The 23,527-nt window shown below is 54.6% G+C and overlaps 1 protein-coding gene across 4 annotated transcripts in view; it reads right to left on the reverse strand.

Annotated features, from left to right (window-relative positions):
* Positions 1-17,977, reverse strand: part of RGS12 (regulator of G protein signaling 12) — a 120,540-nt gene extending 102,563 nt beyond the window's left edge. For all 4 annotated transcript variants that reach the window (XM_057704708.1, XM_057704707.1, XM_057704709.1 and 1 more), the window contains exon 1: positions 17,869-17,977. The gene's annotated coding sequence lies outside the window, so the exon portion shown is untranslated. The remainder of the gene's footprint in view (positions 1-17,868) is intronic.
* Positions 17,978-23,527: the final 5,550 nt, after the last annotated feature.

The raw sequence follows: 23,527 nt of genomic DNA on the forward strand, positions 1-23,527 counted from the left end.
TGTGGAAAACAATATGGAGGTTGCTCAAAAACTAAAAACAGAACTACCATATGATCCAGCAATCCCACTCATGTGTATATACCCCCCAAAATCAAAAACTCTAATTCGAAGATACATACACCCCAATGTTCATAACAGCATTTATTTACAATTGCCAAGATATGGAAGCAACCTAACTGTCCATCAATAGATAAGGAAGATGTGTATATACATATAGTGGAATACTACTCAGCCATTAAAGAAATGAAATCTTGCCATTTGCAACAACATGGATGGACTTGGAGGGTATTATACTAAGTGAAATAAGTCAGACAGAGAAAGACAAATATTTATCACTTATATGTAGAATATCACATAAATATCACCTATATGTGGAAGCTAAAAAGTACGACACGCTAGTGAATATAACAAAAAAGAAACAGACTCACAGATACAGGGAATAAAACACTGGTTACCAGTGAGGAGAGGGAAGTGGGGAGGGGCAATACAGGGGGAGGGGAGCAAGAGGTACAAACTATTATGCATAAAATAAACTACAAGGATGTATTGTACAACACAGGAAACATAGCCAATATTTTACACTAACTATAAATGGAGTATAACCTTTAAAAATTGTGACTCACTATATTGTATACCTGTAAAATGTAATACTGTACATCAATTGCACTTTGATTAAATAAATATCTGCCCTGTAAAAAAACAAAACAAAGCAAAACAAAAAGATGCAGCCTCAAGCAAAGGTTATCACAAACAAGGAGCGACCAGGCAAACAGAGTCTGCAAAAACCCACAAACAACCCAGGGATGGAGGACAGTCCAGGGCGGTTTCCACAGCAGAGCAGAAGGACCAGGAGGTGGGGCACCACAGGAGAGCTAAGAGACCAAGAGGATAGACCCAGGGGCTCTGGGGAAGGAAAGCACGTGGATACATTCCATGAAAAGCTTCTCTGCTCATCTGTCACACTGCATCACCCTCAGGGCAGCCGGGAAGGGTTTCCCCAAATGTGCAGGGTGTACTTGGGGTTGGATGACTTAAATTTTAGATTATGTGGAAAACACAAAAGTCTCTTTGGAGAACTTTGAAGGCAGCTGAAACTGAAGCCATATTTTAGCATTTGATGGGATGTTTGACCTCATTTGACTTAAAAGAAAAAAAAAGTGGGAAAGGAGAGAAAGAAATTGGAAAAAATAGCAGAGGGATCCTATAGCAGCTAAAATAAAAGTAAGATCCCCTCCAGGCCCACTTCCCCCACAACTCAGGGACACAGGCCACGGTGCTCAGGTCCCAAAAGCAGAGAAAAGCACAGTGGTTTCATTACAAGTCCCAAGCCACAAGTTATGCCAAACCTAAGGGAATGGTTTGCAACCAGGCTGTTTCTGCATGAGCAACTGGTTACCACAGTGTCAAGGCACACAGGTCCAGTGATGGGTGGATGGGCAGAGGGACAGACGGATGGATGGATGGATGGATGGGGAGGCGGATGGGGGAATGTAGGGATGGATGGATGGGGAGGATGGGGAGAGGGATGGGGGATAGGAGGATGGATAGGGGTGGGTGAATAAATGGATGGGTAGGGGGATGGTGGGTGGGTGTGGGATGGGGATGGATGGATGGGGGTGGGGAGCGGGTGAGGGGATGGACTGACTGAATTCACTGGTGATAGTCAATGTCTGCCCAATAGCACCTGCTTGCCTTGTTGGTCCATAAACGGATGGACCACTTCCCAGTTACAGAAAGACAAGAGCCTTTCAACTCAAAGGGCCCACCAAGTGCTAAGCAGGGTAAGTGAAGAGTCCCACCAAACCTTCAGTGAGAAAAGTCTCATACGAAGGAAGAGAACCTGCCCGCAAGTGTCTGCCCGGCCCTCAAGGAGCCACGGCTCCCGCACGCTTGCTGAATAGGCAGCAGGCCGAGGCTGGGCATTCAGGTCGGGGTGCACTGGCCCCCCCGACGCCAGGCACTCATGTGAGTGAGCTGTACTGTGAACGCCCCCCCGCCAGGACTTCAACCTGTGGCAGCTCTAAAGGTGAGGGGGGCCAGGAAAAGCAGCACATCCAGTCTGACCATTTGAGCAGGATGGTCAAGCACACACAAGGGAGGCGCTGAAACGAGGCCCTGTGAGTCCACAACCACCCCTGCGCCAGCCGTCAGGAGGGACGGGACACCCCTCAGCCAGGAGCACTGTCCCCATCTGCCTGACTCCTCGCGGTGGGGGGGGGGGGGTGTTTTTATTCACCCACAACGCAGCCTCTCGCCCGGTGCAGCTGGGCCCCGGCCCCCAGGCACACGTCAGCAGAGGCACAGACTGAATCCGCCAACTAGACAGACAGGTGCGCTGCGGGCAGTGCTCCCAGAACCACCCTCCACCATCCGCTCCCCGGTGGCCACAGCCCAGGTACGCAGGCCAGGAGCATGTGCCTCAGTCCCCCCGAAAGACTTCTTGGCCTCTGGAACAAAGAAGGAAGGGCTCTTTTTAAAAGCACCTCTGGTCAGGAAGTACCTTCTGAGTGTAGAATTTTACAGCCCTCCCCTGAAAACCAGAGGCACTAAAATAGCTCCACAGATAACTGTCTGTCCATGTCTGCCCACCAGCCACGGAGGAGGCCTTCACTATGCAGGTGCTCTGCTGGGTAGAGGAACACAGACAACGCGGCTCGTCTGGGGGAGCCCATCCTGGGGGAGCCCGTCCTGGGGGGGCCCGTCCTGGGGGAGCCCGTCCTGGGGCACCCACCTTCTGCTGTGCAAATAGCAGAGACAGAGCACAGCAGCGCATTCGAGTCAGGGCTCTTGGACTGCAGAGTTGGATGCTGAGGGCCCAGCCGTACCACTTGTGTGACCTTGGTCAGGTGATGACCTTGGTCCTGTACAATGGAGACCACAGAGCACCTTTCCTCAGAGGCCAGGCAGAGGCCAGGCTCGCCCTAACTCTTCCACCCTCTGAGGAGCCACAGGGCCTGGTTGACAACATGGGACCCTGTGCAGTTCCCTGAGGGCAAGAACGCTCTGGCTCGAGCCCCTCCTCCCTCACCAGCCTTGCCTGCACCCTCCCCTTTGGAACGTCCCTCCCAGACCACCCATCCTCCACAGGGCCCATCACCAGCCCAGATGGCATGTGGTGTGGGGGTGCAGGTGTGCAGGTGCAGGTGTGCGGATGCAGGTGCAGCAGGAGGTCTCCATGCTCCTGTCCTGCACCCATGGGAGCAGGAGGAAATGGTAAGCGAGCACCTGCTGAGCCGATAGCCACGGCCTCACTGTCTCTAACTGTTAGAATTTAATTACTTTAGTTCACAGTGTCTAAAATTTCTAAAAAGCACAGATTTGGCTTGTCATAAGAAAAAAAAAGTGAACTGAAGAGGGCAAAGAGTTTTGACATCATCAGGCCACCATCATCAGCAACTCCTAATTTCCAGCTGTACACAAATGAAGGTGGCCTTCTCTCCAGACCCCATCAATCCTGCCCCACCACAGGCTCGGCGGGGACACAACGGAGGAGACCGGTGCTCTGCGGCACGCACCCACCACTGCTGTGGGGTTTCAGGAGCCTCTGCCTGAGCTGGGATGGGGATCAGCAAGGGGGTGAGGCCTCAGCAAGAACCCCTGCCCTGGTCGCAGGAAAGCAGGTCCAACTGCAAGGCCAGGGGTGGAAGGTGGGGCTCACCCCACCCCCACATCCATCAACAGCAGTCTGGATCAGCGCCAACTCAGAAAAGAAGGAAACAGATCAGAAGGAACCAAACATCAGAAAACTGGCAAAAATCCACTCTGGCACATTTCTGCATTCCCTAAAATGAAGCTAGAATCCCACCTTCACTCCCTATTCCCAAACCTCATCACCCCATCACTCCTGAACCCAGCCCAACACCTCTAACAACAGCTGCCGGCTTAACTGCCGAGATGAGACAGCCACCAAAGTTGGTTGTCTCAAGATGCAGAGTTCCCAGCCACCAAGGTCCTGCAAACATCTGACCCAAGAGAAGCAGGGAGCCACCGTCAGCTGCCTCTTCCAAGTACGTGACCTGTACCCTGAGGGATGGTCCTGAGGTTCAAGTGCCAGAGCAGACTGACATTTCTATTTAAGGAGAGAAGCAACCATCAGGAGTTTTCAGACCACAAGGCCAGTAACTTGTTGAGTATATGGTGTCACATGTTTACAAGCAATGCCTACAGGAAGCCCCCAAACTAAAATCCAAATAGCCTCACTGGATCTAGGTGACAGAGGAGAGGGGACACACTGACCTGCCACGAGTGCGACATCCCAAGTGGCCCTCTCTTCACCCCACCTGCGCTCCTCCTGCACGGCTGAGCTGCTCCCCTGGGCAAGCTCACTTGCATCCGCCCCCTCCCCTCCACACCTGCTGTCACCTCCTGCCACCTGACTCTCCTCCGAGCAACCTACCCAAACGGACCCTCATGTTCCCAAAAGTCAACATTCACCTTACCTTCCTCTTCTGTGCAGGGCAGAGTCCTAGCGCAAGTGATGTCACATGAAGGCTGCTGCGTGTGAGGAAAGGTGTAAGAGACGGACAGAGCCCCTTAAAGAGACCTTCTCATTGAACACCAGGGCCTCTAGGATGCTCACAGGCGCTGCCCCTCCCCCTGCAGGAGCCCAAGGCACAGAAGGGCTTATCTCAAAGAGATTTGAGGAATGGCTCTTGTCTGACGGAGGGAACACCGATGAGATTCACAGGAGGCCCACAAGGTTTTCAAGAAAATGATATCAGTAGAAACACTGACAGCTTGACCTGAGAGCGTCACAGGTAGTACCAGGTGAAAATTGGGCACTGGATCCCAAAAACTCTGCTGGCAGGAAGCAGGCTGAGAGAACGACTCAACTGCAAATACGTGCTACGCCTTCATGAAAAGGGAGAGAGGAATCAGGAGTACAGGAGGTAGAGCGAGAGCCACGATCCCCAAATCTTCAGACCCAGTCAAGGGATTTCCCACATTTTCCAGACTGGATTAAAGAACTGCTGTGCACCTGTAACTCCTTTACGCCTCCCATTTCCCCTTGTTTTTGAGGAGCATCTACAGTGGACGTCCTACGTCTGTCCCAACACTGCCTTATTGCGGGGGGAAGGGCTGACAATTGGTGTCTTTTCGTTCAGGGCTGTAGACAGGGAGGAAGGGCACCCCTGGAGCTGTACTCAAGGAAGTGCAGCCGGGGACCCTCATCACACCGCTGCTGATGTGGATGATGGGATTCTGGACTCTGAGCTGATGCCACCACGGAAGGATCTTGCGGGGAGTGTGCTTGCTACGTGGGAGGGACATGAATCATTGGGGCCACGGGCTGGACACAGAGAGGCAGTCCCTGAGGTGGCCCCAACGATCCTGCCCCCATGCCAATCCCCGGGTGCGGCCCCGCCGAGTGCCTCACCGCAGACACCGGTGCCCGTGACGGGATGCCACGGCTCGCCCTGCTCACCCTCTCCCCTGCGCGCCCCGCCGGGAGGTGGCTGCCAGACTGTGAGCTGCGCTGAGAAGCAGCCCAAAGAACGTCTCTGGCCACCGGCCAGCAAGGTCGTGCAGCCTGCCAACAGTCATGCCAGCGACCTTGGAAGTGGATCTTCTGAGGCCACCAACTACTCCGAGTGGATCCTCAGCGACTGCAGCCCGGCCGACACCCTCATCACAACCTTGTGTGAGACCCGGCACCCAGGACCCAGCTAAGCGGCGCCCGGGTCCCTGCCCGCAGGACTGGGAGAGAGCAAACACTTGTCGTTAGGGGGGTGATCTGCTACACGGCAGCAATGACAAATGTACCACAAAATCCAAAATACGAACGGTAGCACCTGATTTGTGGCCATTCCTGGTGTAAATACACACAAAACAGCGCCACACATATTTCGGAGCAGCAAGGCATGATTAAGTGTTATTCCCTCAAATCTCATCCGTGATGAGATGAATAAGGAAATCATGGTGCATAAACCAGAGATAAACTGACCAGGAACAGGAAAAACCAGCTAATAAAAATGACCACCTAGCCAATCACAGCCTCACAAGCCGAATATAATAGTCCCGTTAAACAAATGAGGAAACTGCGGCTCAGCCACCTTGCCTACAGCCACGACCGAAGACAGAGGGAGGATCCGAACACAGGACGACCGATTTCATTGTAGGCTCTTAACCGCACTTCTCCCTGTTAGCACGCGAGGGAATGCCTGTGTAGACACTGACCTCCCCTGAAGCATTTCTAACAAAAATTATCCACCTGGCTGTCAAACAATCTATCTCAGTTCCTTGGTAGCTTCATCTCCCAAATTTGAACATTAATCTAAGTTTAGGAAGCAGGTCAGCAGCCCTTAAAATTATTAGGATGTGTGGCTGTTGAATACTTTATGAGAGACTGAACAGAAGAGCACCACATGTAAAGCGTTCCAGCTCAGCATTTTGTATCATGCAGAGTTTTTTGCGTGGGTTTTTTTTAAATGTCAATTCTTAAGGTTTTAACACTTTAAGCTCAGAGAAACCAAGAGGCCAGGCTGCAGGGACACAGAGCAGATGCCTGGGTTCTGGCCTCCAGGGACACGTCCCCTCCTGCTCCCAAGTCAGCCTCAGCAAGAGTCAGGGCACTGTGAGGCAGCCACACATCGACTAGGGATGCGGACAGGAATTTACTAAACAGCAAAGCATCTCTTGGAATTAGGAAGTACGGCAAATATAAATAATCAGGAAGGAGAACAAGTAAGAAAGAGAGAGAGGAAATGAAAGACTGGCAACCTTAAAAGCGTTTAAACACATCAGGAAAATGTGTACACAATTATTACTCACAGTCTAGTAACGTTAAAAGGAAATCGGATTCCGAAAATAATGTAAAGTTGAAGACACACAGCTATGCTGATGTCACACTCACCCCATAAGAAATACTAGCCTTAAACTCATCTAGCTCCATCTTCCTTCAAGGGAACACGTCTCGGGTGTTAATTTTACAGCACTGAGCTCTCTAGGGCACAGGCCGAGTGCGGCTCAGCTGCAGAGGAAGGAGAGGGCTGCCCCCAAGGAAGGGGGACCCACGGACCCCTGCGAGCGCCCGAAGCGCTCAGAACAGAGGGCCTGTGGGAACAGGATACCTGCAGGGAGGCTTGAATATTTTATCGCTGTCCCCAGCGCCCCTGCCTACGCCAGGCCCCAACCAAGCAGCCCCTCTCACCAGCACTCCTCCTTTTCTCAAAGTGTGTAGAAGACAGTCTAGATTTAGCAGAGAGGACACTATTTTAAATTACAAAAGTCCATTTTACTGGTTCAAAAATATTACTATATTACATCTTGCTAAGTGATTCTACTCCTTTGTAAAATTTACATGAAAAATCCACGATATACAATTAAGAGAAACAAATGTGCGTGATATCTCTTACCTAAAAGAAATAAATAAAAGTGTAAAACACAACAGTGTAAATCAACTATACTTCAATAACACATTTAAATTTTAAAAATTAAAAAAACGTTTTTTTTAAGTGTCAGACCTCTGACAAGCAGAAGCCACCGGCTGGGCTCACACAGGCCCTGAGGGGCACAGAGGACACAGAAGACACCCGGGTTGTAAGCAGGCATCCGGGTCCATAAAAGCCGTCTCCCGAGCACACGTGGGGCCGGGCCCTGGCTGAGCAGGACCCTCAGCTGCCCCTTGGCACCTCTCTAGTGCGCTGGACATAATGAAGACACAGAGGTAGGTGCATTTTGAAGTAACTTTTAAAGTCCCATCACATTAACAACACTTTCTACACACAAAGGAATTTAAGAAAAGTCTCAACTGAGGAAAGCAGCAGCTCGGCAGAAGGCAGGCAGCCAGACATCCAGGTGGGAGGTGGCCACGTGATCACGGCAAAGACAGGGGCAGGAGACAGGCGGGGGAGGGGCTGGCGGGGGTGCCCACGCCTGCCGGCCGCACTCCACACACACCACCCCCTCCAGGGAGCGCCCCAGGTGCCGCCCTGGGTCCCAGCCCAAACCTCAACGCCCACCCGGGCAGGGCCACCTTCACCACCCCCACCACCTTCCTGCTCAGTCAGTCAGTCACTCACTCATTCGTTCATTCAACAGCTGTCCAGTGGCCTCTAGAGCAGCACCAGGCAGACAGCTACGATCAGGTGACCAGTGATGGCCCCGCCCTCCCAGGGCCGGCCACCCGGGGGGACAAAACCGCTCAAGAGGCCACTACCACCACACGCGGAAGTCGGGGGGTGCTCAGGTGGGCACCCCCAGCCCTGACTCCATTTGAAAAACTGCTCTTCCCTGAACCCACCGTCTCCCTCTCCCTCCGCCGCTCCTTGGCTCAGTCGGTCCCCCAGACCCCCCCAACTCCCCCAGCCCTCATCACCCCCCAGCTACCCGCAGCCCAGTGGACCCCACACCTGGGCCATGGCTGCACTCGCTCGGCAGCCCCTCACCTCTCAGCCCTGGGCAGCGGTGCACAGGTGGCTGCGGGCAGGCGCACTCCGGGGAGTGGGGAGGGGAGGACAGGACAGGAGGCAGGTTCGAGGGGGCGGGGGACGCGGAATGCGACAGGCGTAAGAGGCGGCAGGAATGCCGGCTCCGGGTGGGACACACAGAGGCTGTGAACCCCAGAACCCTGACTGCCCGGAAGCACCACACCCACCAAAGCTCCGACGGGCCAGGAGCCCCGCCTCGCACCCACCCGGCCCCCTACAGCCGGGACTGAGCCCGAGGAGGGTCCGAGTGCGGGTGCCAACCTACCCCACTCGTCAGCGGGCAGACCCCGCCCGCGAGCTCCCGGCTTGCTCTGGGCACCAGCCTGGCCATAACGGATTCCCAGGAAAAGCAGACAGGAGACGCTAGAGCTGCAATGTTTCGGGATCTACAGCTGATGGAACTGCGGGGCAATTTTGATTCCAGAAACAAATTCCAGTTCAATAATCTTGAAATACTGAAGGTTAAACCGTCTCAATTTTCCCTTCCCGCTACCATTTGACTCTCCCTTTTTACCTCTGCTTGATATTTATTTCTGTTTGTGGTTTTCAAACCTGGGCAAAGGGGGACTATAAATAAAGTTGCTGGATTTAGCAAATGAAAATAAAGGCCTCAGTTAAATTTGAATTTCAGATAAAAGACGGATAACTTTTAGTGTAAGTATGTCCCAAATACCGCACAACAGGTCTTATCTGGTGACTCTAACTATGAAGGGACAGACGAGGCTGCATTTCCCGCCTGGCCACGCTGCAGCCCCCACGGTCCCAACCCAGCACGCCTCTGCAGAGCCTGGCCATCCCAGCATCCCCGCCACCCTCCACACAGGCCCAGGCAGGCCAGGTCAGGAGGCAGCAGCCAAGCCCTGCGCCCACCTGGCTGTCTGCCTCCCCACCTCCACCCCCGCCTGGCCCGCCTCCCCACTCACCCCAACACCCAGGACCCACGGAGAACAATTCTCCTCACCAACAAAGGGGTCTTATTTCAGGCCTCCAACAGGAGATGCAAACCCCGCCCCCAACATGCAAATCTGGTCGTTCGCTATGGGATTCAAGAGGAAAAAGCCACAGACGGCCGCACGTCCTTATTCTGTTTTTTTTTAGTGGGGTGAACAGGAATGTTTCTGTGCTCTGTGTCTCAGTCACTCTTAGGGAGACGAGAAATCTGCAAGCGCACGGAGGGCCAGTGCCCGCCCCAGCCCGCACACGGAGCGGGCAGAGCCCTTGGGAATCAACGGAGAAGGCATGACCAGGGCAGGTCACGTGACAGGAGGCCCGTTCCCCTCCACGACCCCACAGGGCTCCTCACCTCCCAGGTCCAGGCTGGGAGTGGTGGGCTGCATGGCGGCCCCCAAGACATCAGGTCCTAATGCCCAGAACCTGGAAATGTGACATTATTTGGGAAAAGGGTGTCTGCAGATGGGCTTGAGTGTAGGATTCTGAGATGAGGGGATGGTGCTGGGTTACCCAGGGGCCCCTCAATGCCATCACAAGTGTCCTTAGAAGAGGGAGGCAGAAGGAAGCTGAGACACAGGGGAGGCCATGTGAACACAGAGGCAGAGGCACCACGAGCAGGAAGAGGCAGGAAGGATTCCCTCCCCCCACCACTGCCCCCCCACCCCACCCCACCCCAGCCTCTAGAGGGAGCCCGGCCGGGCAGGCCCAAACCTTGACGTGGACGCTGCCTCTAGCACGGCGAGAGTAAATCCGCGCTGGTGTAAGCCCCCCAGCTGGCGGTGCTTTGTTACAACAGCCACGGAAAACTTACAAGTTCGGCCCAGGGGCCCGCCCGGCCTGGGCCCAGCTGCCCCAGCCTCGAGGTGAGGCGCGGACTGCCTGTGAATCGCTTAGCTCCACACTCCCGTCCCTCCCAGCCAGGCTCAGGCCACTAGAGACAGGGGCTCTGGGGAGCGGGCAGTCTGGGCACCTCACGCTGCCCAAGCGCCTCCAGGCAAAATGTGTCCCAGGCCAGGCTCCATGGACTGCACCCAGGAGTCACGGAGCCACACGCTGGCTCTGGCTCGACGCAGGTGTGCCCAAGGGTGCACACCCACTCCCAGCAGCCACGCTCATGGCACCAGGAATGTCTACGGGCCACACAGTCCCCAGCATTTCACACTCGTTATCCCAGCTCATCCTCAAGACAGCCTTATCATGAACTCTACTTTACAGATAGAAACCGGCACAGCAAAGCAGTTTGCCCGAGGTCGAGCTAGACAGCGGGTCGGGTGAAGAGCAGGCACCGAGGGCGGTGATCTGGGCCTGTGCCTCTCAGCCCGCAGAAGGAGCCCTGCGCAGAGGGAACCCGCACCAGCAGGACCAACCCCCGCCTCGAGGTCAGAGGGCAAAACCCCCATCCTCACCCCTCGGCGGCTCATGTCAGAGGGAGGCGGTGAAGAGTGCACACCTGCCCACACGCTCCCCACACTCCTTTACGTAGCTAAAAGGCATCTCAGGAGAGCCGCCTGGACTTCATCTCATCCAGGACTTGCTAAAGAAGAGCTTTCTCTGAGGCTAGGGTGGCTCACTTCCCCGTTACTTGATTCTCTACATGAGAAACAAACCCCAAAGACCAAGGCCTGGCTGCTAACCAAAGTGCCAGGAGGTCCATCAGTGAAGTGAAAGCCTCATGTGCCCTGCTGAATCAAGTTCCAACCAGGTACACAACCTAAAAACTGACTAGCTGAAGCTACTGGAGAGCTATGAAAGCAGGCAGAAACTGGAGGGGAGTTATCCTCTACAAGAAGAGGGCTGCACTGGGTAAGGTGTGTGTCTGTACATGTCTGGAGCTCAGGTGGAAGCTGCAATCCTCCAGCTTCTAGGCACAGGATGGAGTCTGGGCAGGGCAGGTGGCTGGAAAGTGAGGGGTACATCTCAGTGTCTCAGACAGGAGGTAGCTGGGAAGAGAGGAAGCTCTGAAATCTGCTGGTAAACTCTGCCCAGGCCCTCAGCCAGCCCCCAAGCAACCTGTGCCCAAGGAGACTCCGGGGAGCAGGGGAAGTGGCCAAAAGTCCAAGCACACCAGCAGAGATGACAGCAGAGGGGTCAGTGTGACTCCTGACAAACCAACTTCCAGAACAAATCCACACTCTTCAGAAAAAAGAACCCCCAGTGGGTCATCCACAATGTCCAGTACACAACCAAATATTACTAGATGTGCAAAGAAACAGGAAAGTGTGACCCACAGTCAAGAGACAAAGAAGCCAGTGGGAGCTGATCCTGAGATAACCTAGCAGTTGAAATTAGCAGATCAGAACTTTAAAGCAGCTAATACAGTCTGCTCACAGATTTAATGAATGATGCTGTTAAATAAACAGGTGGCCCATCTCAATAGAGAAATGGAAACTAGAAGAAAGAAGCTAGTGGAAATTCTAGAAATAAAAACTACAGTAACTGAGGGACTTCCCTGGTGGCACAGTGGTTAAGAATCCGCCTGTCAATACAGGGGACACGGGTTCAATCTCTGGTCCGGGAAGATCCCACATGCCGCGGAGCAACTAAGCCCGTGCACCACAGCTACTGAGCCTGCACTCTAGAGCCCAAGAGCCACAGCTACTGAAGCCCGTGCGCCTAGAGCCTGTGCTCCACAACAACAGCCTGTGCAATAAGTCCATGCACCGCAACAAAGAGTAACTCCTGCTTGCCACTAGAGAAAGCCGGTGCACAGCAACGAAGACCCAAAGGTGGCAATAAATAAATAAATAAATAAATAAATAAATCTTTAAAAAAAAAACACTACAGTAACTGAAATTTTAAAACTCATCAAAATGGACTTAATTTGGATTGGAGATGGAAGAAAAGAGATGAAAAAGTGACAAAAAAATAAATCAGAGCCGGGCCTGAATGCCCCATGGGCCAACAACCATACATGAGATAGGCGGCCCGAAGGAGAGAATAAACAGGCAGAAAAATATCTCAATAAATGATGACCAGATTTTCCCCAAATTTGGTAAAAAATTACAAACTTATTTATCCAAGAAGCTCAACAAACCCTGAGCAGGCTAAATACAAAGAAAACCCTCCTAAGCACAGCACAGACCAAGTGCTGGAAGTCAAAGGCAAAGACACCATGTGACACACGGGGACAAGGCTGGACGACGGGGCTGACTTCTAGCAAACCAGTCAAACAGCTGGGAAAGAGAAACTGGAATTCCACAGCCAGCAAAAAGACCTTTAAAACTGAACGAAAATGAAGGCAGTTCAGATAAACCAAAATTGGGAGAATTTGTCATCAGCAGGCAAGAAATGCTAAAGGAAGTGTTTCAAGCTGAAGAGAAACGATACCAGATGGAAACTCAAAGCTACAAGGAATGAAGCACAACGGAAATGGTGAATATGTGGGTAAATATTTTAAAATATTACTTTCCTTCTCTGAATTTCTTTAAAATACATATGACTTTTTAAAGCAGGAACTACAACAGTGTGTTCTTATGGTTTATAACATATGTAGATACAAGACAAACAACAAATAGCGCAGAGGGGGGATAAGTGGAACTTTACTTACTATTACAGAATGCTTACCTTTTATCCAAAGTGTTACACAATTAACTCTAAACAGACTGCAAGAAGGTAAGGTACATATTTTAGGCTACAAAAAAATAATGCAAAGACGTACAGCCAAAAAGCCAAAACAGGAATCAAGATGGAGTACTAGAAAATGTGTGTATATTTATTACAGATACACACACACCTCGTACTTGCATACACAGATACAAACATGTAGATACCTTCGTGTGTGTACACACATACATGCATACATTCAGTTAACCCAAAACAAGACAGGAAAGGAAAAACAGCAACAACAATAAAAAATAGGACAAAGAGAAAACAAAGTGGAGACACAAATCAGCCCTATTAACATTCACATGAAATACTAATGAAAAGCTACAACAAAAGAGGAGTGAGGAGCAGGCAGAGTCGAGATGAGACAGGAAAGGCCGGACGTGGACGGTCGTCACAGGTGAGTGAAGAGTACCCGGCCTCTCACTATATTCTTCTGTTTACTCTGTATCTATTAAAATATTTTCTATAATGAATACTTTTTAAAAATTGGTATTAAGAGTATTCCAAATATTATTTATGCCCCTTCCAAACTGCTTTGGAAGTTTGTGTATATTATTTGTTCATTTATTAGCTAATAAAAATTTTCAATTTGGGGGAAATTAAAACACTACAAATGTAAATGCAAAAAAACATTTCACATTCAAAAGCAGAAACTATGGGATAGACTTTATGAAAAGCTAACTTGGAATGTCAGGACACAAACAGACTGAGAGTGAAAGGATGGAAAAGCCATAGAGTGCAGACAGTAAACGTGAGACAGCTGGAGGGTCGCTTTAGTTTCAGACAAATGGGCTTCAAAACAAAAGCTCTGTTCATCAGGAAGACAAATTATCCCCAAAGTGCACAAGCCTGATGCTAGGGCTTCAAATATGTAAAGCAAAACCTGAAAGGACTCAAGGCAGAAATAAACAACCCACAGTCAATGTTGGTGATTTTAACACCTTTCTCAACAATTATTAGAATGACCAGAATCCCTACCCCTCCAAAAAATCAGTAATACATAAGATCTGAACACTGCATAGTGTTCCTCCTCGGTGCAAGGCACAATTTCAGGTGTTTGAATTCAGCCATGAATAATATTGAGGGAAAAAAAGCCTTGTTTTCATGAAGGATATAGTCTAGTAAAAAATGGGGGGGGGGGAGGAGAAAAGAAAACAGAATAAAAACTCAGAGTATCCTTAATTATTACCTTCCAAGAGATAAGATCTTGCATATTTAAATAAAGAATGAGGTGTTTTTTTTTTTAATAGAAAAGGAAAATTGAAATAAAAAAGAACTACTGAAAAATAAAAGGGAGGAGACTTCCCCGGTGGTCCAGTGGTAGAGTCCATCCTGCAATGCTGGGGACAAGGGTTCAATCCCTGGTCAGGGAACTAGGATCCCACATGCCATGGGGCAACAAAGCCTGCGAGCCACAACTACTGAGCTCACGCACCTCAGCTAGAGAAAGAAAACCCACACGCCACAACTAGAGAGAAGCCTGCATACCGCAACAAAAGATCCCATGTGCCGCAACTAAGATCCAACGCAGCCAAAAATACATAAGTACATAAATAAATAAATTTTTTTAAATGGAAAAAAAGAAAAAGAAAAGGGATAATGGAAATAAAACAATTAACAGAAGAGTCATAAGACAGTCCAAAGCAAACTCCCAAGAACAGAACAAACATCAAAGAGATCAACAAGAAGAGAAGGAAGATCAGGGATTAGAAGGTCAGCCCAGGAGCTCCAGCCTCCAAATAAAAGGAGTTTCAGAGAGAAAGAAAACTGAAAGAAAATTAAGAATAATACAAATCGTCAGGCCTAGGGTGAAGGGGGCCCCCTCGCCCAGCACAGTGACGAGAACACACGTCATCAACTGACAGTTCAGAACACGGGGAACAAGAGAAGCTCCTGTGAGCATCCGAGGCCAGGTCACAAGCAGACCTGCAATCACCACAGTATCAGCTTCCACCAGTGCCAGAAACTACATACAATGAAACAGCATCTTCAAGATTCTGAGAAAATATTTTTCAGTAGAATTCTATACCCAGCTAAACTGAAAGTTAACTGAAAAGTACAGTAAAGGTATTTTCAAAATCAAGGGCAAAAGAAAAATCTAGGTAATGTTTCTTAGTCATCACGATTATGCACTGCAAAAGACGAAGAGTAAGCCCAGACAAAGAGAGGTCCTGAGCGTGGGGACATGTGGGTGCAGGTGCAGAGGTCCCACGGGGACCAGAACAGAGTGGGGCAGGAAGTGGGACACCGGGAGCAAAGTCCTCAACAACAAGGGCCACCACAAGAGGGGTGTGGGGTGAGGAGAGAGGTTGACAGGGGAGCGACTGGGTTGGGTGAGAAAGGAGTTGTGCTTGGGTACTGAGCAGTTCAGTAACAAACAAATGAGCAGTGGCCACTGGTTTAACCAAAAGAAGGTGATGCAATTAAGTTGGGAAATGGAGGGAGAAGAAGTAGTGCAGCGGAGGGGAGAGCCAGTGCTCTCCCGCATCTTCAAGAGATATCAAATACACAGATGTTAAGACAGCAGTTTAAACAGCAGTAAATGCCTGAGAAAACAGGACACCTGGGATGACTGCCCTAGGAGATGGGGACAAGCAGGACAGGAGAGGGCCTGCTGTCTGATTCTTTAATCAGTAGGTTTGGCTCTTCATCTGGTGTCCTAGAAGCATGGCGACTGTTAAAGGATAAAAACAAGATGTAGAAAAAGATAAATATGCAGCACGGTGTGTGTAAATTACAGGGTTATCACCTGATTACAGGGTTGGGGACAAGACCACAGGAAAGGAGAGAGAAGAAAGCAGAAAGGACGAACTAGGCATTTTATTTGCCTGGAGCACACGGTCTCAGGGACAAATCTGGTGAACCCCCGAAAACCACAGGTAAACTTGTCTGTATTAAAATTGCATGTGCACGTGGGTTGAGTATACTTCTGAGGATTGACTACGGCTCTTGTCAGATGGCCAAAGGAGCTGGTTAATACCACCCAAGAAGTAAAAACCAGCGATCTGCCAGACTTGAACCCCAAGCAGGGATCATTTTCTCTCCCGGGACAGCTGCAGCCTCTCCTCCAGTGCAGAGCAGGGACCCACGAGGCCCTTCTGAATGCAGGAGCAGCAGAGCCGGTCAGGGAAGCTGTATGAGATGGCTCCCCAGCACAGGACGGGAGACAGACATTACAGTACTTTGAAAAATAGGGTCGTCCGCAACTACATCAGGTCCGAGGCCCTGGAACTGTGACTGTCACCTTGTAGGCAACAGGGACTTGGCAGGTGTGATTACATTAAAGAGCCTGCGCTGGGAGAGGACGCTGGGTTCCACACACAGGTGCAATCATAGGTGTCCTCACTCCAGGGAGGCTGAGGGAGGTGTGACAATAGGACACAAGGACAGAAGCAGAGGCGCCAGGGCCGTGTGATGTGGGGCTGTAGGCCAAGGCGTGTGAGGACAGCCTCCAGAAGCCGAGAGGGCTTCCAGCCTCCAGAACTGTGAAGCGATATACTTCTGCTGTTTAAGCCACTAAGCTGGTGGTAATCTGTTACAGCAGTCATGGGAAACTCATACAAGTGCTAATCAGAAAGTAAAATATTTATGGGAATTCCACCAAATTCAAAGACAATGTAAGATGCCCTGGCTTCACTGTGTTTTGTGTACTTGCTACACAGCATGTGTGAACTCTTAACTAGCACACTGTTTTGTCCTTCATCCTGACTGTTTTGTTTGGCCCGTTTCAGACAAAGACAAGTGTCAAAAGGCAGTATAACGAGAAAGCGAGCATGCTATCACCTCTGCGTGGGAGGCGCAGGAGGCCGAAGGCACAGGCCTGCTCCTTCCACTGGGCCGGCAGCCTTGACCGCCCTCACCTCCCCTGCCTCCCGCAGGCTCTCTGAGGCCGCCCGTCCCCTTCACCAGGGCCACACTGGTCCCAGCCTCCCAGCCCGCAGCTGCTCCTCTGCCTGACCACTGGCCCCTTCCTCTCAGATGCCCTCCTTCCAGGACCAGGGGAAAAGGAGGCCCGCCCTTGACGCTGGGGCACAGGAGCGTCCAGCCCCCTCCTCTCGGCCGCGCAGGCCCCCTCGGTGCCGGCCTCCCACCTCCGCCACCCGCGCCCCCCCGCAGGTCAGCTCCGCACGTCCAGCAGGTCTGCCTCTGCCCTTTGCGGGGGGCGCCCCCGGGTCCTACGCCGGGCATCCCACGCTCGCCGTCTCCAGGCCTCAAGAGCACCGGGGCGGGAGGCGTTCCGATGAAACCCCGCGCCGTGACGCCTCTGCTTCTGAAGGGAAGCTTCGAACACACGCGCCCTTCCACCCGCCGTCCCCCACCGCCTGGGCAGGCTCCGGTCGCCGACCCGGGGGCGGCCGCCTCTGGGAAGCGGGCCTCGCCTGCCGGCCTCGCTGTCCCGCCCGCGGGCCCCACGGCACGTGGCAGCGAGGGGCACGGGCCACGCGGACCCACTCAGAAGCGGGAGCCCCTCAGCCGCGGGAGCCCCTCAGGCAGGGCCCGGGGCGAGCCCGCCCAGCGACGGGGGAGCCGAGGCCCCGGCCCCCGGGCTCCGTCCACACCCGCCGCCGCCCGGAGCCGGGACCGGGGGCGCGCGGCGCGGCCTGGCGCCGGACCCACCCCGCGGCCGCCCGCCGGCTCGGACAGGACACCGCGCAGGCCCGCCCGGCCCCGGCCCCGGCCCCGCCGCCCCGCCGCCCCGCCGGGCTCGGGCCGGGAACAAAAGGAGGGCGGCAGCGGCGGCCCCGAGGAGCCGGCCCTGAGGGGCCGGCCGCCCCCGGCACCCTGCGCTCGGCTGGGCCGGGCGGGCAGCGGAGGCCGCGAGCGCGCGCCCGGAGAAGAAAGAAAGCGGAGGCGGGGCGGCCAGCGCCCGGCCCGAACCTACCGGCCGCTCGCTCCCCGGCCGCGATCCGCTCGGCCCGCGCGCGCAAGCAACGGTCGCCTCCGCCGTCGCCAGGGGCCGGGGGGCGGGGCCGGCCGGGGGCGGGGCCGGCTGGCGGCGGGGTGACTGTGGGGCGGGGCCATGGGGGGCGGTCCCTCCAGGGGCGGGGCCGTCGGTGGCGGGACTGCTTAGGGGGCGGGGCCGGTGGGCGGGCTGGTGGGGGCGGGGTCCAAGGCGGGACGGGCCCTCCCAGGGGCGGGCCGGGGGGGCGGGGCGGGGGCGGATGGGGGCGGTGTAACTGTGGGGCGGGGCCGTGGAAGGGGCGGTCCCTCCAGGGGCGGGGCCGCCGGTGGCGGGACTGCTTAGGGGGCGGGGCCGGTGGACGGGCTGGTGGGGGCGGGGTCTAGGGCAGGACGGGCCCTCCCGGGGGCGGGGCCGCGGGCGGGACGGGGGCGGAGCCGGGGGCGGCTCTCCGCGTGCAGCGGGAGCGGGAGGTCTGCCAAGCGGGGTCGGGGGTCCAGCGCACAGGATGGGGGCGGCGCTTCCAGGGGACAAGCGAAGAAAGAAAGGAGGCACGGAGCCTGAGGGGGCGGCTCGTGAGGGGCGGGGACCCCCGGCCCGGGGAGGGACTTCCGCTGCCGCGCGAGGTGGCGGTCGCGCCCCGGCTGTGCACGCCCCGCGCCCCCGGCCCCGGCCCGCCCCTGCGCGCCCCCCCAGGCCCTGCGCGCCGCGTGTCTCGGGACGCCGCCGCCGCTGCCGTCCGCGACCTCGATGCCCCCCCGGGCCGTGCTCGGTCAGGGAACCGCTTCAGGGGGTCCCCGCAGAGCACAGCCACCCGCGGGTCCCCAGCAGCGGGCGGAGGCCAGGCAGGCCCGGCAGGGGTCCGCAGGGCGCCGGCCCCCCCCCCAACCTGTCCAGACAGCGGGCCTGGTCCCCCGGGAGACCGTCCCGGCTTGGCTCTCCCCCGCCCCTCTTCCTCAGCAGTCACTGCTTTGGAAATTCCATTCCCGTTAGTCACTGTGACCAGCCAGAGCGCTTTCAGGAGGCAGTCCGCTGGGCATTTATTGTGCAAGCTGAGTGTGGGAGAAACCAAGCCCGGGACGCCTAGTCAGGCCTTGACCTTCCGTGATGCAGCCGGCGCCCAGACCTGGCTGGAACCTGCCAGGTTGTGTATAAGTCTCCGTGACAAACACCCCAGCCGTCACACTCCAAGCCCCTCCACCGACTGTGGAAAAATCAGAAAATCTTAGGTGATGCTTCACAGCCCCTTCAGCGCTCCCACAGTGGCAGCGAAGGACGAATTTCTCACGACCTGACCTTGTGAGGATGCATCGCCCCGTATATTTGCAAAGGAAGCAGCTCGATAGCATCCTGGGACGAGGACCTGCGTTGGCAGCAGTGTGTTGGCCATCAGGAGGGCGGCTGAGCTCTGCTGAGCAGAGGGCGGGACGTGGTGAGCGCTCGGGCACGTGGGCCAGTGGTCTCTACAGCAGCTACGCACTGTGTCCCCCACAATTCACACTGAAACCTATTTGCCGTCGCGATGGTGTTTGGAGGTGATGAGGTCATAGAGTGAAGACCCGAGAACGTGATTAGTGCCCTTATAAGAGAGACCCCAGAGAGCTCCCTCACCCCGTGGCCATGTGAGAACACAGACCAAAGACACCTGTCTGCGAACCAGGCAGCAAGTCCTCACCAGCCACTGAGTGTGCCCACACTGGATCTTGGACTTCCAGCCTCCAAAGGGCAAGAAATAAACTTCTGTTGTTGCTGAGCCACCAGTCTGTGGTATTACTGGTGTAGCAGTTAATAGGGCGCATGTAGGATCTTCCACGGGATGTCTACATTCGCTCGGCCTCGCCTGAGCGCTGAGCCCTCAGAAAGCACTGGAAGCCACTGGCCTCATCAGCTCGGGCTGCTAGGACAGATACCACAGACTGGGGGCTTAGACAGCAGATGTTTCCTTCTCACCGTTCTGGAGCCTGGCGTTCTGAGATCAAGGTGCGGACAGTCCCCTGGTCTGGTGAGGGCCTTCTTCCTGGTTTGCAGATGGCTTTCTTCTCAGATGGCAGAGAGCAGAGAGGACAAGAGTTCACTCGTGTCTCTTCCTATGAGGGCACTAATCCCATCACGGCCACTCCTCCCTAAGGCCCCAGCTCCTGACACCATCACCTGGAGGGTTAGGGCTTTAACACCTGAACAGTGGAGGACAGTCCAGAGCAGTGCCTCCAGATCTCAGTTCAAGGGCTCAGAGACCTCCGGCAGAAGGACCTGCAAGGCCACTGTGAGTCTAGCTGTCTGGCGGGCCCTGCACAGGTCGCCACTAAGTGGGGGAGCTGGGAGCAGACGCAGCGCCACACAGTCCCTGCCCGCGCCCTGGGCCATTGCTGGAAGGCCAACGGGCGCACCCCGCCAGGCCCCTCTCCCCAGCCCGCGTCTGCTGTACCGTCCCTTCTCAGAAGCCCCCAGGGCCTCACCGTCTGTAGGAAGAAATCCACTGAGTCCAAGGCTGGCTTTCCAGCCTCCCCTCCACAAGGCCCGTTTCTGCCTTCCAAGAAGCCGAGGGCATGGGACCTTGGGCCTTACAGCCAGGTGCCCTCGATGTAGCTGGACACAAGGCCAGGTCAGAGTGCCAGTGGTTGAGCAACCAGCGTGATCCAAGGTCCCCTCCCGGCTCTTGAGTAGGTGCTCTTCCCACCTGCCTGTCCTTGGTGGGCCTGCTGGGAAGCTGCCCCCACACCCTTCACCTGTCAGGACTCAGCTCAGGTGTCACACACACCCCCACCACATACACCCCTCCCATGCAGCCACCAAACCCACATACCCACCTGTCACCATTCCAACTTTCTGTAAAGGGGTCAAGTTCAGGTCTGTTCCCCACCCCCCAAACTACCCATCTCCACACTGGAGCTCCTGGACAGGAAGAACCATCAGAAGAGTGGACTTCTGAGTGCCCACCCATACCAGGTGCGTGCTAGGCTTGGGGACACGATGTCCAGGACAGGAGTGCAGGAGGCTCCAGGAGCTCCAGGTGGACCAGCCCAGCAGGTGCGGCGGCCACAGGGGCGGCCTGCAGGGCCACTTCAGGAGGAGTTTGGGAACCATGTCCAGGACACTGGGCGGCTATGTTTCCAGAAGAGCCCTTGGCTGGGTGGAGGGAGAGACAACTGAGAAGGGCAGTGGTGGTGATTCTGGGCAGTGAGGACAGTGACCCGGCCTCAGAGAGGGACAGGGCCCTGGGGAAGGAGCAGCGGTGGGTTTGAGAGGCTGGAGGCAGAGGTGTGGGCAGGAGAGGGCAGGGGCCCTGGGCCAAGAGCCAGGGGCAAGGCCGGTGTGGAGCCCGGGGGTCAGGGCAGCTGGGGGACTCAGGGAGTTAGACGTGGGGCTGAGTGCCCCCAGCTTGAGCCCTGCTCACGCCTGACCCCGCCTGAAATCCCCAAGTGGCCCGTCATGACGTCCTCCCAGAGGACCTTCTCGGGGGGCAAGCCAAGCAGCCCTGAAAGTCTGCAGAACCCACCCGCTGCGCCCTGTGATTCGGAATTCATTAGGATCAGTGAACAGACAAATAAATAAATCAAGTGAAGCCTCATGTTGTTTTTAACCAGAACACAGGAAATTCATTAAATAGAGCATATTGTTACTAAATAGAACTTGTATTAATTAGGGACGTTGTTACCAAATAGAGTGTGCACTAAGGAAATAGACACATTGTTACAGAACAAAACACGCGCTCATCCACCCGGGCACACTGGGGGCCCCAAGAAGGATCACGCCAGGCTGCTGGGGGCCTGGGGACAGGGAGGTCCCACAGGCGGCCCAGCCTCGGCCAAGTTCATGGAGCAGGAAAGGGAGGCCCCTGGGTGGTGTGCACCTCCCCTCCTCTGCAGCCCCAACTTTGCAGTGTCTCTTCTCTGCCGACCACCTAAACACGCTAGAACAGAATCCCTCCTGCTGGAAAAAATACCTATTGGGAGACAACGTATGCTCGGAGATTGTGTTTTCCTCCACAGGAAATGAACAGGAAATAAATCAGAAACACCCCTCAAAACAGGAAAATGACGAGGGAGTAATTTCCGAACGTTGCACTTTGAGTCCTTGAGCAATTCCGCGAAGCAGCAGGCAGCGTCTGGATCCCACCTTTCAGACCAGGACTTGGAAGGGATGAGGGTCTCATGTTTGAATGGCGAAGTCCTCCTTCTGATCACTCCCTGTCGTGTGCACGAGCCCATGCTTCTGGCCCAGCAAGGCCGCATCCTGGGGGCCCCGGGTGTGTGCAGAATTCCCTCAGGCAGGGTGAGCCCTGGGGCCACGGTGGGCGGGCGCCTCTGGGTGCGGGCACCCTGGGTGCTTCCCTGACCAGGCCTCTCCATCCCCCTGGCGCCGCTCCTGCCCGTTCACAGCCATGGGGACCCAGGCCCGGGAGATGGTGCCGAGCCTTCTCCGGGATGTGGCGCCCCGCCAGGCCTCCAGCCTTGGGGCGCGCTGCCCTCCGTGCCTCCCAGAGCTACTCTGAGCTTCTAGGATGCTCGGTACACACTGTCCCCGCAGGGCCCCCAGAGCTGATCCCAGGGAGGAGTGTCACGACGAGGCCGGTGGGGCACCCTGTCCCTCATGTGCCCTCCTCTGTCTGGGACCCGGACACCCCTCAGATCCACAACTAAGGAGCCCGCACACAGCAACTAAGACCCAGCACAGCCTAAATAAATAATAAATAAATAAATATTTAAAAATTTTTTTTCTTTAAAAAAAAAGAAAAAAGAAATGGAGCAACTAGCTGGGGTGCAGTGCAGGGAGGAGGAGACAGAGGCAGGGGAACCTCTCACCCCGCCCCCTCCCAGCCTTCCAGCCCCAAGCAGGCTGGGGCAGGAGGACGGGGCAGGAGGGTTTGACTTGATTTCAAATGTGGACGTTTGGCTAGTATCTGAAACTTGATATCATTGATTTGTACTGATTCTGAGTTGAGACTATATTTGCCCCTTAAGGGATGGAAAGTTGCCTTTTATGTAAGAGTGAGCAGAAAACCCTAATGCCACCAGAACGCTTTAGGGCCATAGGAAGTTTGCCCCCCTGCATGGGCTGTAATGAGAAAGAGGGAGAAAGTAAAGAAAGCTGCATTTTAGTTCTATCATGAGAAATGCTTTTCCTACCCACCAATTGCATAGGAATAAGTATTCAAGACTGCGGGGTGAAGGTCCAACCTTTCCCTTTCATGAGGACCAACTGTCCCAGTTCGCCTGGGCCTTTCCAGGCTTTAGCATCCGAAGTCCTGCATCCCTGAGTCCCCCGCAGCCCTCAGATCCCCCACCTCTGAAGAACGCCACGAATAACCAGGGAGATGTCAGGCTGGAGAGAGGCACCACCTCTCACACCCACAGGAATCCGGACTCTGCACATTTCCCAGTTGGTCCTGTGATGGGATTCCCTGGCTCCCCTGAGGGCAGTCCCTGTCCCAGGCTGCACGACATCTCTACTGACATGGATGCGGCAGGAACCGAGAAGGACTAGACGATTCCACAGAGCTGTGTCTGCACCCTGGGCACCGCCAAGAGCAGGAAGTCTCAGAGTTTTCACACAGTTTTCATTCTCACCCCTTTCAGATCCAAGGTGACGGGGTGCATTTCTGGGCTGTCCCTCTCTGAGGAGCAGAGGGCCTGCTGGGGCC

Source organism: Hippopotamus amphibius, chromosome 13 (genome assembly GCF_030028045.1).
Source record: "Hippopotamus amphibius kiboko isolate mHipAmp2 chromosome 13, mHipAmp2.hap2, whole genome shotgun sequence".
Classification (NCBI taxonomy): domain Eukaryota; kingdom Metazoa; phylum Chordata; class Mammalia; order Artiodactyla; family Hippopotamidae; genus Hippopotamus; species Hippopotamus amphibius.